Consider the following 16,381-nt stretch of genomic DNA (forward strand, 5'->3'; position numbering starts at 1 on the left):
CTTAAATCACTCTGACCATGAGGTCATGAGTTCGAGGCCAGCCCGTGGCGGGGTGAGCACCCGTCAATTAAAAATAAAAAATAGCCCCTGCTCGTTGCTGACCTAGCAACCCGAAAGATAGTTGCATCTATCAAGTAGGAGATAAGGTACCACTAAAGTGGGGAGGCAAGATTAACTAATTTACGACCTGGAATGAGGAAGTGCCGTCAGTGTGGATGATGAAGCAGCTGCTCCCCCCTGTGGCCAGAATTGAACATCCCCTCAGAAGAAGGTTAACTTGCCTCTGCGTGTGTCTCTCAGTCTCTGTTTGATGTGTTTATGGGCATTGAATGTTTGCCCTATGTGTGTTATAATGTGATCCGCCCTGAGTCCCCTTCAGGGTGAGAAGGGCGGAATATAAATACTGTAAATAAATAAATAAATAAATAAATAAATAAATAAATAAATAACAACTGGAGAGCATATTTGGCTCCATAAAATGTAGAACCATCAGTTCCTCATTGCAATACCATTGGTTATGTTAATTTTAACATCTATTTTCTGTTTAGAATGAATTTCCGGCCATTTTATGATTGGTTGTGTGAATCTGAAACCAGTTGGGTAATAATGTTTCCTTTATATTGCTGGGAGAACACCTCCTAATGCAGCGGGAGCAGATGGCACATGGATATTCTTTTAACCCCATTGAAAGGAGTAGCAATCATGGAGTTATAATCATAACCTAATTTGATGTTTAGTAGGCTTTTCCTTAATGCCTCCTTATTATCCAACATATTCGCTTATCCAACATTCTGCCGGCCCGTTTATGTTGGATAAGTGAGACTCTACTGTATATCTTATCTTTTCCTTCTTCCCCCTTTTGTACTGTTTATTTGAGTTATTATTTTTTCTTTCTTTTGAAAACAAAATAAAACTTAATTATTTCAGAATATATATATAAAAAACTTCCAATATAGAAGAGGAACAAGAGCTTTGTGGTTATAAGCTGTTTTGCCAGAAAATAAATCCCCTGGAAAGTTTACCAGATTGTGCCATCCCGAATCCCATGCTGGCTAAGGGACTTTATGCTCTATAGTCAAAACATTAACCTTTCCAAATTCTACTAGTAAGATATTATTTCTCTTTGCTTTTCATTCATCTACCTTTCTGGTTTCTCTAAATATTCAATACTGACCTTTTCTTTTCTGCCCTGGGACTTTGCAAGGGCCTCACAAACTGGGGTGGAGAAAAACTAATGGTTTTTTTTTTAAAAGGTTAATAGTGTGTGTGAGAGAAAGATGGTGCAGGGGTGTGAGCGCTATAGCCTCCTTAAAAAGGAATCACTGAAGCCAAGTTTTGCCTATTCTAACTTGGGTTGGTGTGAGTTTTCTGGGCTGTATGGCCATGTTCCTGACTCTTCACCTGCATCTATGGCAGGCATCCTCAGAGGTTGTGGGGTCTATTGAAAACTAGGCAAGTGGGGTTTATATATCTGTGGAATGTTCAGGGTGGGAGAAAGAATTGTCTGTTTGAGGTGTGGATGTTGTAATTGGCCAACTTGATTAGCACTGAATAGCCTTTCAGCTTCAAGGCCTGGCAGTTTACTGCCTGGGGGAATCCTTTGTTAGGCAGTGTTAGCTGGCCCTGATTGTTTTCAGACTGGAATTCTCCTGTTTTCTGAGTGTTGTTTTTTATTTACTGTTCTGATTTTAGAGCCTTTTTAATACCGGTAGCCAGATTTTGTTCATTTTCATAGTTTCCTCCTTTCTGTTGAAATTGTCCACATGTTTGTGGATTTCAATGGCTTCTCTGTGTAGTCTGACATGATAGTTGTTAGAGCGGACCAGCATTTCTGTGTTCTAACTTGGTTTCAGGTTCCCAATGTTTCTGATTTTAGTTTTCATGAAGACATTTCCATTGTCTAGGAATGATGTCTCACTGCCAGTTTATGTTTTGACCAAAAAAGATTCTCAATTGAGTTAAATATGGTTTGAAAGAGCAATCATTGCTCAAAGTCTGTTCCTCCATACCATTTTCCTAGCATGTAAACAGAAAATTAATGCGCCCAAGAGCTAATCAAGCCTAATTTGTCATTAGAAGCCAAAATGTCTAAATTGAGGATATTGTCCTTTGGACACATCATGAGAGGGCATGATTCATTAGAAAAGACAATAATACTTGGTAAAGTGGAGAGAGATAGAAAAAAGAGGAAGATACGTTATATTGTAGATGGATTGACTCAATAAAGGAAGCAACCATAGCCCTATGTTTATGAGCCTTTAGCAAGGCTGTTGATGGCCGAGTTCTTGGATGTTTTTAATTCATAGGATTGCTATATAGTGAAACTGACTTGATGGCAAATAACATCAACAAAAAATAGATTGACAGGTTTTCACATTCTTGGCCAGAAACAATTTGGGTCAATAGAAGTAGTTACGTTTTTACCATGTGAATCAGTGTCTCTGTCTTCCATCCCAGTTTGTTTTTATTTTCTTAAAAGCTACCAGTTGTACAAGATAAAATACATAGAATTGTTTTTTTTTAAAAAAACAAATAAAGGGAAGCTAAATATGTAGTTTTTCTCCCACCCACATTTTAGTCAGTTATGGAGATCAGATATTTCAAAAAGGGGATGTTGTGCTGAGCATTAATCTCTTAGAGTAATCATTTAGTATATCAGCACAGCCCTGGCTGCAGAAAAAAACACCACAAGGTATTTATAACCCTGTAATTTGCAGTTGCCTGTCAGTCATTCTGTTAGTGTCTGTAGGAAAATCCACATTAAAAGAACATTAGGGGTTCAGGCTTAAGCCCACAAAAGCAAAGAAAATCATTGCAAATCCATGTTGATACTCTTGACCTCTGTTGCATAAGTTCACGAAGGGCTATTATTATAGATTTGTCCTCTTAACTCTCGGTTTTCTGGCTTTCTTTGTGTTTCATTCTGCTGTTACAAATCAGTCGTCTTACAAAGACTTGGTACATGAGAAAAATAAGTGAAAGGTGGAGAAGGGTGTGTGGTCTGGTTCTGAGACAGGCAAACCAAGGTCTAAAGGTCCCAGAGGGTAGATGACATAGTCAAAGGAAGCCCGGGTAGTTGGGTCACATAGGTCAAGCCAAATGTGTTCAGAAGCTTCTCACAAAAAACAACTTGCTCAGACTGAGGAAAAGTCTAACACAGGACTTTGTGAGACCATGATTGGCCTGGGGAGAATCAGCTGACAGTGTTCAGCCTGGTATTGCGATATACCATAGTAAGACTCTGTATCCATGGGGAATATGTTCTTAGCTGGACTGCAATTACCTGAAACCGCAGATACAACCCAACACCATTAAGTGATCTCTCTTCCAGTCTCAGCATACCAGAGAGTCGAGCTGGAGGATATAAAGATTCACAGAGAGGTATCCTCACTAGAAATTTGCTACATCCTGTAGCACAGCTCTATAGAAATCTCTGGGAGAAGCATACTATAATATTCCTAGAGAGGTCATTTCCTGCAGGCACGAGTAAGTGATGCTGAAGACATGGGTTCCACTATTATGGACATCTTACTGTATGTGGTTTGGTGAAGAATATGAGCATCAATAGTGCCTAAATAGAACCTAAAGTTCTGGAACATGGCCACGCAGCCCGAAAGACATACAACAACCCTGTGATCCCGGCCATGAAAGCCTTCGACAACACACAGAACCTAAAGTGTTACAGTACCTGGTTTATCTTGATCTACAACTACTATCATCCCCAAAGAGCATGGCTCTGGAAGGTTAGTTCTGTAGTACAACACATTGCCTTTGCTTCCTGTTGATTCTCATGAACTCTGACCTGGTTTTAATTCAGCATTGAGATACAGATACAGGAACAAAGGGGAATATTTGAATGGCACAAAGATGCAATTCCCAGCAAGACAGTAACTTGGAGGGAAGACAGTAACTTAGATGGACTGTTTAAAGAATTCCTATGATCCAGTCTTTTGTGATGTGAAGATACTGCATAGTTATTTTAGGAACACAGGAATTAGCATGGCCATTGATCCAGCTCTGTCACTATTGTCAATCACTTATCTTTAGCCTTTACAGAACTGGGATTGACATGATCACCTTAACATGATTTTAAGGAACTACTTTTTTATAGGGACATAAGAATACCCTAACTAGATCACCCCAAAGGACTTTCCACACAGTCATCTGTGTGATACCCATGCATAACTGCAATGGCTTTAATTTTACCTTTATTCTTGTGCAGATATAGGAATCCATAGCATCTCTGATTCAGGAGAGTGTATAATTCCATCATGTCTGTAGGCCTTTCCCCCATGAATTTGCCTGATCTCAAATTCTGGCTTGGGAATTCTGTGAGCAGGAGTCTCTAAAAGTAATGTTTCCATGGGAATCTAAAACACTGGACATGATTCCCCATGATCAATTTAGGCTAGTGGATAATGGACAATTATGGAGAATTCTTGGAGTTGCAATCCAAAAAGCAACTGTGGATCTGGATTAAATGGTAATTTTGATTTTAGTACACAAAAATATGCTTCCACAATCAGAAGTTAAGAAAATTGGAATTATGTTTTAAGAAACCGTCTTTCTCACCAGGCTTTACAAAATGGAAGGCACTAGATTTCTTAATAGCCAGCATAGCTGAAAACCCTCCAATCAATCTCTTAAATAAACACTCACAGGGTTGAGTATAGGTGAAGCAACAATTAAAATTACATCTTTGAGCTACACAATGAATCAAAGAAACTGGCAACTGCTTAGATCTGCAGGGTATTCTCCTGAGAGGCAAAACACTAAGGAAAACAGCTGGAGGATTGAAATGCTGGTAAGGGCTGGTAAGCACAAAACATCGACCACATGGGCGACACTTTCAATCTATTCTCTTTGATGGAAGTCTTTATATGAAGCAAAGTATTTCTGTGTAACCCTTCACTGCTATAAAGATTTGGTGGCATCCCCATCCCTGACAAAGCCTCCAAAGGCAATGTTTCCAAGGGGAAATTGTTTAATTTGAGTAATAATAATAATAATAATAATAATAATAATAATAATAAAGCTTTATTTATACCCCACCACCATCTCCCCATGGGGACTCGGGGCTGCTCACATGGGGCAAAGCCCGATCAGTATAATTTACAAAAACAACAGCGTAAATACATTGCACAATATACAAAAGATAAAACACAATAAGGCAATAAAACAAGAGTTAATATAACAGTAATAATATCAATCAACCACCAAGTACAATGCAGTTGACTTCATAGATGAAGGAACAAAGGCAGCTACTGCTATAGGGAAAGGTCAGCCACTGTTTTCTGTGGCTACAAGATTAGAAAGGGCACATGCTTATTCCAAAGGATTCTAACGTGGCTGTAATAATGGTATCAAGGAAAAAAGGAAATATGAAAGAGAATTTGCTGAAATGTGCAAGATTAAGAAATATTTTGGACTATGCTGTAATCATTCACTGGGAGAGGAGAGAAAATGCATGGATAATTAGCAGTCCAGCGGTCAAGATAGGTGAAAAATAATAGTCAAGATTCAGTTCCAAATGTCCAGAAAACTGCCCTGGATGTCTTTTATACAGAGTAGTGGAACAAGTACCCACAGTGACTGATAAGTTCTTGCTGCCTGCCTTATCTAGGTAGACTGATGGTTCAATGAAAATAGGTGGAACAGCACCAACTGAGCTTTAGATGTGTGGAAACCCTCTCCAAATACACTTGAGCTGGTGCTATCTGAGAAGGAGGCACAACAAACACATGTAACTTAGACATACAGTCAGCAGTGGAGGAATTTGAATAAGAAGAGCTAAAGCCACAGTGGGGAACCTCTGGTGCATGACCCATATCTGTCCTGACACACCTTCCCATTTATCTTGCCACATTTCTTGCCAGGTGATTCCTCCTGCTCCTGTACCCAACACATTGCCCACAGTGATCTGACAGTCTTTGCACAAGAAGGAAAGCTGAGAGGTTGGGGAAGAACACAGAAAGGGCAAGGAACTCTTTGTAACACCATGTGGGAATTACATTCTTGAAGACTGGGCCTGAAGATGCCTGGTTGTTGAAATATTATGTGTATGTGCGCACTAAAAATGGAACGTTGCATTGCAAGAGGCCACCAGAAGACATAGCTCTTCAAGTACTTCCTCTCCCCTCCTTTTCTGCAGCTGGAAAGGCAATCAAACAAGGGCGAGGGCGGAGGGGGGGGCTCTGATGAATGCCTGAATTGGAAAGTTTATTTAAAGCAATGGATTACTAGGAAATAAGTTACTCATATTTTTGGAGCAAGGAGGCTGATTGATATGTATGTATGTGTTTATTTGTGTGTATTCCAAATCATTCACGTATATAAGATGAGGGAGAGAAAGAGAGGGAGAGAAGGAGAAAGTAAGACCAATTCCATATTCCATATTCAGATTACAAAATTAAATTAGATTTGCACTTCTTCGCGAAATGTATTTTTGTTGTTCTGGTCATACATCCTTGTTTTCTCACCCAGCTGAAATAAGAATTAAATCAACCACTATCTACACCCTTGTTTGCACATTATGCCTATGCCCATAAGAGAATATTTAACAAATTGAAGTTCATTTGGGAGACTTTACAAAACCAGGCCTTCTGAATCAGCATCATAGTTTGTGGCCCATGTAGATGTGCCCTAAGAAACAATGTTCCAGGGAGTTGGACTAAAATTATGTCTTAAAGAACTGGGAAAAAACAGTAAGAATCAGTTTGGTGTAGCTGGTTGAGCATTGATTCTTCTAGGACAGCATTTCTCAACCTGGGGGTCAGGCCCCTGGGGGGTCACAAGGGGGGTTTCAGAGGGGTTGCCAAAGACCAGCAGAAAACACATATTTCTGATGGTCTTAGGAATCCAGATCCCGCCAGTATTTTCTGTTGGTCATGGGGGGTTCTGTGTGGGAAGTTTGGTCCAATTCTTTTGTTGGTGGGGTTGAAGAGGCTCTTTGATGTAGGTGAACTATAAATCCCAGCAACTCCCAAATATCATGGTTTATTTTCTCCAAACTCCACCAGTGTTCAAATTTGGGTATATTGAGTATGCGGACCAAGTTTGGTCCAGATTCATTATTGTTTGGAGTCCTCAGTGCTCTCTGGATGTAGGTGAACTACAACTCCAAAACTCAAGGCCCATCAAACCCTTTCAGTATTTTCTGTTGGTCATGTGAGTTCTGTGTGCCAAGTTTGGTTCAATTTCATCGTTGGTGGAGTTCAGAATGCTCTTTGATTGTAGGTGAATTATAAATCCCAGCAACTACAACTCCCAAATGACAAAATCACCCCCCCCCCCAGCCCCACCAGTATTCAAATTTGGGCGTATTGGGTATTGGTGCCAAATTTGATACAGTGAATGAAAATACATCCTGCATATTAGATATTTACATTACGATTCATAATAGTAGCAAAATTAAAGTTATGAAGTAGCAACAAAAATAACGTTATGGTTGGGGGTCACCACAGCATGAGGAACTGTATTAAGAGGTTGCAGCATTAGGAAGGTTGAGAACCATTGTTCTAGGATGTTCTAATCCTTGCTCACTGTGGAAACTCACTGGGCAAGTTGTTCTTTCTTATTCTTAGAAAAAGGTAATGACAAATCTTCTCTGAATGCATCTGGCCATAAATTGGAGCCAAAGGCACATAACAACAACTTTCACTAGTACACATTTCAGAACAAGTACTAACCAACAGACCTCTCTGTGTAAGCATTCCATAAGAAAGGTGTTACCACTGAGAATGCTCTTTCTCTGATAGCTACCTGCCTTCCTTAGATTTGCAAGCTTCCCCACTCCAAAAGTTCCACAAGGGCTGTGTCTACACGAGCTGCTTAATTTGGAGCCAGTCCAAAACATTATGCATCAGACTGTCTCTGGAAGAATTGTGATGGTGATCACTTCAACTGGGCCAAGTCTTCTGCAAAACTAAAGCAGTGTTCAGCCAACCCACTAGGCCTGTCCTCTTGTCTTCTCTGTCTTCTCTGTCACTTCTGTTCTTTATAAATCACGAAGCTCCCTGCAAAAGCCTGGCCATTGCAGTTGCATCTACTAAAGTCATAACTAGGTCCCTCTGCCAGCAAGTAGGAGGTAGAGTGATCTGTCCTCTTTACTGCACGCACCAGCATAGGGAAAGGGGAATGAGGATGGCGTGAGTGTAGATAAAATGAACCTGATCCACATGGCCATGAACCCAAATGACAGTAACAACAATGGGACTACATGACCGATTCAAATGCAAATTTGGTATGGGCAGGTCATGGTCTGCTACCATGTTGGATGGGGATTCTAAGAACTGTAGTGAAAATAGTAGCTTCTTCCAAGTTCTGGGTCAAACCCAGTGATATACAACCAATAAACATATTCAAGATCAATTGATACCTAAAAAGAGTGAAGGCCAGAAATAATCCTTGCACTCAAGGATTCAGATTGAAGGACAGTGTGCTTGTTTCCACCAGTTAAATACGTGCAAGTTAAACTTATTCCTTTCTAAATAATATGAAGTTCATTTAAAATATACTATAAGCCTTCTCCTCCAAAGTGAACTTAACTTGGCAGAGATTGCTCTCAGTGTCCCACAGCTGGGAGGGAAAAATGAATCACCCGGATTTTTTTGGCTTATGCATATTGCTCTTGATCCGATGATTCAGCATATAATGACTGAAAAAAAATAGACTGAAAAGGTGTGCATCGCATTTAAAAACCAAATGACAGTGAGCATATTCCCTCTCCCCCAATGTATCTCACATGAAATTTGGGCATGCATATGTACTGTGAGATATTAATTTTGCATTAGTCCTTGACATTTTTAGATGCTTATGTACCTTTCAATTATTTTTCTTTGAATATAACCAATGGTCATTTTTTTCATGTCAGAAGCGACTTTGAAATGCTTTCAAAGTAATCTGCTTTGAGTCTCCTTGTGGAGAAAAAAGCATGGTATAAATAAACAAGAACAACAACAACAATAATAGCAGCCCTCCAAACATGTTTAGGCTGCACTTGTTAGCAGAGCCATTGGTGACATATGGTGGAAGCTGCAGTACAGCAACATCTGGAGGATTATAAATGTTGAACTTCCCATGCCCTTTCAACTTGAACAGATGAAAACCGGGATAGATGCTGTTGTCCAGAAGCATGAAAGAGTGATAAAGATGGCAAATTTTATTAATGAGAAAGAGCATGCAAATTAGGAGAGTCTGTAGCAGTTTGCTTTTGGATGAGCCTACAGGGAAGGGCAAATTCAGTCTCTTCCTCTGCACTCTGCTGGGATAAGTACAAAGTAATTCTATATCCTGTGTTCATCTTGTACCAATAGAAGTAAACTGAGGACAGAGGGGAAGACAAGTGGAAGAAGGAGAGAAAAATTGATAAATAGGTAAAACAGAAGATTAATTGGGAATGCCTCTCCCAAATAGTTGAAGGATATGAAATGCTCCTATCATAGAATCATAGAAACATAGAATAACAGAGTTGGAAGAGACCTCCTGGGCCATCCAGTCCAACCCCCTGTCAAGAAGCAGGAAAATTGCATTCAAAGCACCCCTGACAGATTGCCATCCAGCCTCTGTTTAAAAGTCCCCAAAGAAAGAGCCTCCACCACAGTCCAGGGAAGAGAGTTCCACTGCTGAACAGCTCTCACAGTTAGGAAGTTAGAATTGCCTTTCCTGTAATTTGAAACCATTATTCTGTGTCCTAGTCTCCAGAGAGCAGAAAACAAGCTTGCACCCTCCTCCCTATGACTTCCTCTCACATCTTGATACATGGCCCTCATCATGTCTCCTCTTAGCCTTCTCTTCTGCAGGCTAAAAATGCCCATCTCTTCAAGCCGCTCCTCATAGAGCTTGTTCTCCAGATCCTTGATCTCCCTCCTGTCTTTCCGAAAGAGGACAAAAACGTGGTTATGGGACCAGGCATTTGAGCATGAGTAGCAGCAAAAATGAAATAAGAATATATGACCTACTGACAGACCCCACATGAACATGGAAAGCGCCTTAAATGTATATTTAAATGTATAATTATGTATATTTTAATGGATATTCTTAATTTTATTGTAATTTTTAATCTTGATGGATTTTTAAATTTGATGATAACTGTTTTTAATGTGTATGTTTATATTGTAAGCCGCCCTGAGTCCCCTGATGGGTGAGAAGGGTGGGGTAGAAGTGATGTAATAAATAAATAAATAAATAAATTTCAGTCGCCCTCCTCTAGACACATTCCAGCTTGTCAACATCTTCCTTAAATCACAGCACCCAGAATTTGACACAGTTCAATTCCTGGTGGTCTACAGCCCCCCACTCCCAACTGAAAATTGGAACATATGGTTAAAGAATCTGGAAATCTTTAGTTGCCCACTTGTCTTTTCTTCCCACTGGTGTCAGTCTGCTGCTTTTTTGCTGTTGGAATCCACCTCTATATCATACCCAGCCTTTTTAATATGCCAGGATTCTTGGGGAAGGACTGGATGAGCCGTGGAAATCTTAAACTACCCACTTTGCCTGCTTTTCATTCCATTCATTGGTCCTCTAGCTATTGCATTTAAATCCAATTGTTTTTAAAAAGTGTTTTTCAAAAGGGAAACATCACAAGCCCCGACTTTAGCTTTGTGTCTCCTGCTTTCCCTGAGCAGTTCTGACATCTTTTTGGAATGGGCAATTTGTGGATGTCACTTTGCTTCCTTTCATCTCCAGGGATCCCTCCATTTTTGGTTTTGTTTGCTGGGGTTTGGAGGAGACACCAAGATAAAGGTCACTTGGCATTTTAGAAGTGCCTTTTCACCCTTCTTATTCCCTCTAAAAATAAAATGAAATGAAATATCTAAAGGGGTGACCCCTTTTGTTCTGGTTTAGGACTTTATTTCTTTTTCTTTTAATAATATACTATTCATATTGACTGAGTAAATTGATCCAAATCCTTATTTTATATCTGCCCATCCTTATTTATTTATAAGACTAATCTTGAAATGTATTCATTCAAGTGTTATTAGATAGGAATTTTGGCTGTCATTCATTTTGATGCAGAGTTCCTCCCATCATCAGCAGTCAGCATGACCTTTACTATTGTCTGTTAGTAAATGGATAACTGAATAGCCCACCTTTTTCCAGTATTTCTGTATTTCATGTCACATTGTTTACCAGTTGTTAATAGTGAGCTTGAGAATTCAAATTCCTTTGCTTAATCCACATCTGAATTGTCAAACAAGCAATCTCTATAGTCTGTCCTATACTTCATAGGAACCTTGCTGGGGATAATGGGTTTTATTCCAACCCATCTGAAAGACACTAGATTCAAGAAAACTGCCCTTAACCATGATGGAGCATCAGTCTAAAAAATACAGAATGGTTTCACATGGCTGTTTTCTATGAAATATCACATTTCTTGAGGACTTAAGTCTCAGGTGCCAGGCTGGAATTCAGATTCTGGACTTCGGAGTCCCTTTCCATATTCATACGAGGCTGAGTGTGATTTTTCAGTGAATAGGAAGCAAAATACCCAGCAACTGTTCAGACACCCAGAGTTTTTTTTTTTACACTGGCCCATTATTTGGAGCCAATCCATAGCAGTGTCTGCTGTTGTTCCATAGTTGAGTAAATTTTCTCAGACACTAGAGTGCTCTGCCTGTTATTTTGGGATACTGAGGTCCTGAATGGGAAATTATTGTATATACTCGAGTATAAGCCGACCCAAATATAAGGCGAGGTGCCTAATTTTACCACAAAAAACCGGGCAAAGGTATTGATTCAAGTATAAAATGAGGGTGGGAAATGCAGCAGCTACTGGTAAATTTCAAAAATAAAAATAAAAATAGATACCAATAAAATTACATTAATTGAGGCATCAATAGGTTACATTTTTTTTTAATATTTACATAAGCCTGTAATTTAAGATAATAATTAGACTTTGATAAGATAAAACTGTCCAACTCTGATTACCTTTATACTCGAGTATAAGCCGACCCAAATATAAGCCTGCCAGGATCCTTACTTGAGTATATGCTGAGGGGGGCTTTTTCAGCCCAAGAAAAGGGCTGAAAAACTCTGCTTATACTCGGGTATATACAGTAATAACCATTAGTGTTACAAAAATCTACTCCTGCTAGAAATGGACATCAATAGAGCTTATTTGTTGCTATGAATCAATACAATGTAGTTTTAGATTCAGGTGTATTTGACTAAAGAGATTATCATAGAGACTGGAGTATTTGGCAAAAGGGATTGCCATAGTGAATGCCTGTACTCCAAAATTTACTGCTACTAAACTGCTGTAGCAGGAGTAGCCACTAGAAGCTTTGTGATATTAAACCAAAGGAAAAGTCCTGCTTGTTATTGTTCATAGTAACTGGCAAGAGGTCTTCAGATTCTTAGGCAGAGGACTTTTCAGAGCCTCACAAAGTAACTTTTGAGGTCACTGTCTTTCCGAGTTCTTTTCTGGACCTTCTAGTACAGACATGGGCAAACTTTGGCCCTCCAGGTTTTTTGGACTTCAACTCCCACAATTCCTAACAGCCTACAGGGAGTGTCAGAAAGCGAACCTGGGATCTTCTGCATGCAATACATCTATCCTGTTGGGTTGTGGCTCATCCATTGTACATTATGTGCAAAGATACATTGCTACAGCCTACCCCCATCTTGAGAAAAGGGCCCCTTTTTTCCCTAATCAGTTTTAATTTTGTGTTGAATCAACGACAAAACCAAATGCCTCTTTTTCTTTAAAAAAATGCTATGGTTGCTTCAAAACATAATTAACGGTTTTGCAAGTTTCAGAAGATTTGTACTTACCGTAAGTTCTTCTGTGAGCTGCAGATTGCATGCTCCATTGTCATGTGCACAGTTTTAAATGTTTTTCAGGCTAAGAATTATTCATTGTGAAAGAAATTATGAATCATTTTTGAATACTGAATAAATGTGAAGCTTCTTGCAATCTGTCGAGAGACAATAAATGAACAGGGAAAAGGGCAAAATATGTTGAATTGGTTCTACTTGGCATTATTCACTCGGTTCACTGACATGAGATGTCCAAATTGATGTGGCAAATGTGACAAGACTGTAGCTCTATTTCATATTCCCAAGGTTTTTTTTTGTATTTTGGAGCAGTTGTCTCTTTTAAAAAAAAGATTTCAGCATGAAAAAGGCATGTATATGAACTCATGACCCACATAATGATGTCTGTTCCTTGCTTTTGGGGGATTCTTGAAGTCATAATCCAAAAAAGAAGCTTTCCAAAGCTCCGTACCATGAAACAATAAAAGGTTAACAGTGGCATACAGCATACACCCCATGCTAGTGATTACACACCATTGTAGACAGGCATGTGATTATTAAACAAGTGCAGAAAAGTTATACTTGTAAATGATTATAAATATAATAATCATAATATAATATATATTATAAATATAATAATAAACATAACAATAAATATAGTAATCCCCAGGGAGATTAGGCAAGCACTCACTCTGGCAGCCTTTAGGAAAAGTTTAAAAAATGGCTTTTCCGGTGTGCTTTTGAAGAATGAATAACTAATTCCCAAGTCAGGTTCCGTCCCAGTGTCAATTGTTTTTTCTGATGCACTTTATCTCATCCTTCAGTTGAGAATAACCTCATTGTTTATCCCACGCGAGTTTCCCACTAAACGCAGCACTTTATCTATGGGCTCGGGCTGTGGCGCAGGCTGGAGAGCAGCTGCAATGAATCACTGCAATGAATCACTCTGACCAGGAGGTCATGAGTTCGAGGCCCGCTCGGAGCCTATATTTGTCTTGTCTTTGTTCTATGTTAAAAGGCATTGAATGTTTGCCTATATGTGTAATGTGATCCGCCCTGAGTCCCCTTCGGGGTGAGAAGGGCGGAATATAAATGCTGTAAATAAATAAATAAATAAATAAATAATAATCTACTTCACCCACGGGTTTTACAATTTTCACACCTCCCACCTTAGCCCAGCTTGCCCTCGTTTAATTTTTGTACTGTTTTCATACTCTGTTTTATTATGTTACTGTTATTATGTTTTGTTTCACTATGTTATTGTGTAAGCATATTTGTTGGATGTTGATGCGTGTCTTGTATGTATTTTATCTTGTTTTATTATAATTGTTTGGGCTTGGGCCCATGTTAGCCGCCCCGAGTACCTTTGGGGAGATAGAGGCGGGGTACAAAAATAAAGTTGTTGCTGTTATTATAATTATAATTACTATTAAAAATAGCAACATTGAACTCATACACAAATGTAGAGACAATCAGATTTCCTATATGCATACCATATGTACAAGTACAATACAGTACAATACAGACACATACAGGCAGTCCCCGAGTTACTGTTATCTGACTTACATCCAACTCATAGTTACAAATGGGGGTGACATAACAGGAAGTGAGAGAAATCTACTCCTAGGAAGGGAAATTCACTCCTGAAAGAGTAATTATCATGGGGAAAAGATGGCTCCACTGAAGCTTTAGCACCAGTCCTTGTTTCCGCAGCAAGCCAATTTTTTCCAAATACAATAATCACAGGCACAGAAAGTTGGGTGAAATCTTCTTATCAGTGGCACAGACAGCAAAACAAACACCAGAGGGGTGTTAACCCTTCCCTATGTTATCCAAAGCTTTAAAATACCATATATATATTTGGTTGGAGTTAAAAAATTGTACTGGTTTTGACTTAAATATAAATTCAACTTAAGAGCAAACCTACAGAACCTATTTTGTTCATAATTTGGGGACTGCCTGTATATCAGCATGATGTTCTAGTCTATGTGCAGTGTTAACAACAATTTTACCAAAAAAGTCTTAACACTAAACCCCTTGGAGAGTACTGGATGTGTACGGTGATTGATGCACAACAGGCTTCCAGGCAATGTCCTAATGCCTGTACAAATTTCTCCAGGTGCCAATCTGCCCAAGTAGAATCAGAGATACAAACTATGTGAACAGTTGAATACACTGTTACATAAAAAACCCCATAGACTCAACTTCTGTTTCTTCCTTTGATATTTATTTATATCCTGCCCTTTCTGTAATCTGGGACTCAAGACATATCGCAGGAATAAAAGCAGATACAGCTGAAAAATGCACATCACACAAAAGTTTAAAATACAATCAAACCATCAATAGGATTAAAAGCAGTTAAAAGCATGATCATTAAAAAGAAAAAAAAATAGAGCATATTATAAAAGGCCTCTTCTTCCTGTGCAATCCAGACTGAAACAATACAAAGTTTTTAGCTGCCTGTATAACAGGCATGGGCAAACTTTGGCCCTCCAGGTGTTTTGGACTTCAACTCCCACCATTCCTAACAGCCGGTAGGCTGTTAGGAATGGTGGGAGTTGAAGTCCAAAACACCTGGAGGGCCGAAGTTTGCCCATCCTTGCTGTAGAAGAAGAATATCTCTTTGGGAAGGGAGTTCCAAAGCCTTTGGTGTTACTACCACTGAGGAGGCCCTTCTCCATGCTCCCACCAGATGTACCTCTGTGTGTGGTGGGACGAAGAGAAGGGCCTCCCTAGAAGAAACCAAAACCCAGGTAGGCTCATATTGGAGATCACTAGGAGTTCATCTACATAGCAGAATTAATGCAGTTTGATACTACCCTCTTTGAGCCATGGCAGTTAAAGCTATGGCAGGTAAAGTCACAAGAGCTGTTGTTTTACATGCCTTGTCTGCCAAATAGTGCTGGTGCCTCATCAAACTACAACTCCCAAACTTTTATAGCATTGACTTTATAGCATTAACTTTTATGGCAGTTAAGATGATGTCAAATAGCATTAATTCTGCAATGGGACTTAATAAACCATAATCAGCCCTTTCCTCTATGCCCAGAAACTGGAAAACAATGGAACAGTCACAACAAGGGTGTTGCATGCACCTTCTTACCATGTCCAGTTAAAAATATAGCTCCAGCTTCTGATATCAAACATGTGTTACATCTAGGCTGGCTTTATTAATTCATAGCAACATTGCTAACATTATATGGGTTGTTGACTATGGTAGCAAATATATGTACAGTAACCTCATGTACTTCTGGCATAAGTTGACCATGGAATTGCTTTGCAAGCCTGGAGAGAACATTTCTTTAGGCATTGTTAAATTATCCTAAGTGATTCTATGGTATAAGCACAATTGTGTTGAATGAGCTCACATAAGTAGGCCAACTATATGCTTACTAGAGCTTGGAGAGGTTAGTTTTTTTTACTAGTACTCCCATTATCTTTCATGCTGGCCTCTCTGGCTAGGGAAATGATGAGAATAGTATTTTAAAAACAAACCCCAAAGAACCTTTCCAAGCTGTGGTCATATTGGAGCCTCCGGTGGCCTAGAGGATAAAAGCCTCATGACTTGAAGGTTGGGTTGCTGACCTGAAAGCTGCTAGGTTTGAATCCCACCCGGGGAGAG

General features: G+C 39.3%; 1 protein-coding gene across 1 annotated transcript in view; it reads left to right on the forward strand.

Annotated features, from left to right (window-relative positions):
• The window catches only part of tmem178b (transmembrane protein 178B), a 354,992-nt gene that overhangs the window by 45,659 nt on the left and 292,952 nt on the right, over nucleotides 1–16,381 (forward strand). The gene's annotated exons all lie outside the window — the stretch shown is intronic.

This window comes from Anolis carolinensis, chromosome 5 (genome assembly GCF_035594765.1).
Source record: "Anolis carolinensis isolate JA03-04 chromosome 5, rAnoCar3.1.pri, whole genome shotgun sequence".
In the NCBI taxonomy this organism is placed as follows: Eukaryota; Metazoa; Chordata; class Lepidosauria; order Squamata; family Dactyloidae; genus Anolis; species Anolis carolinensis.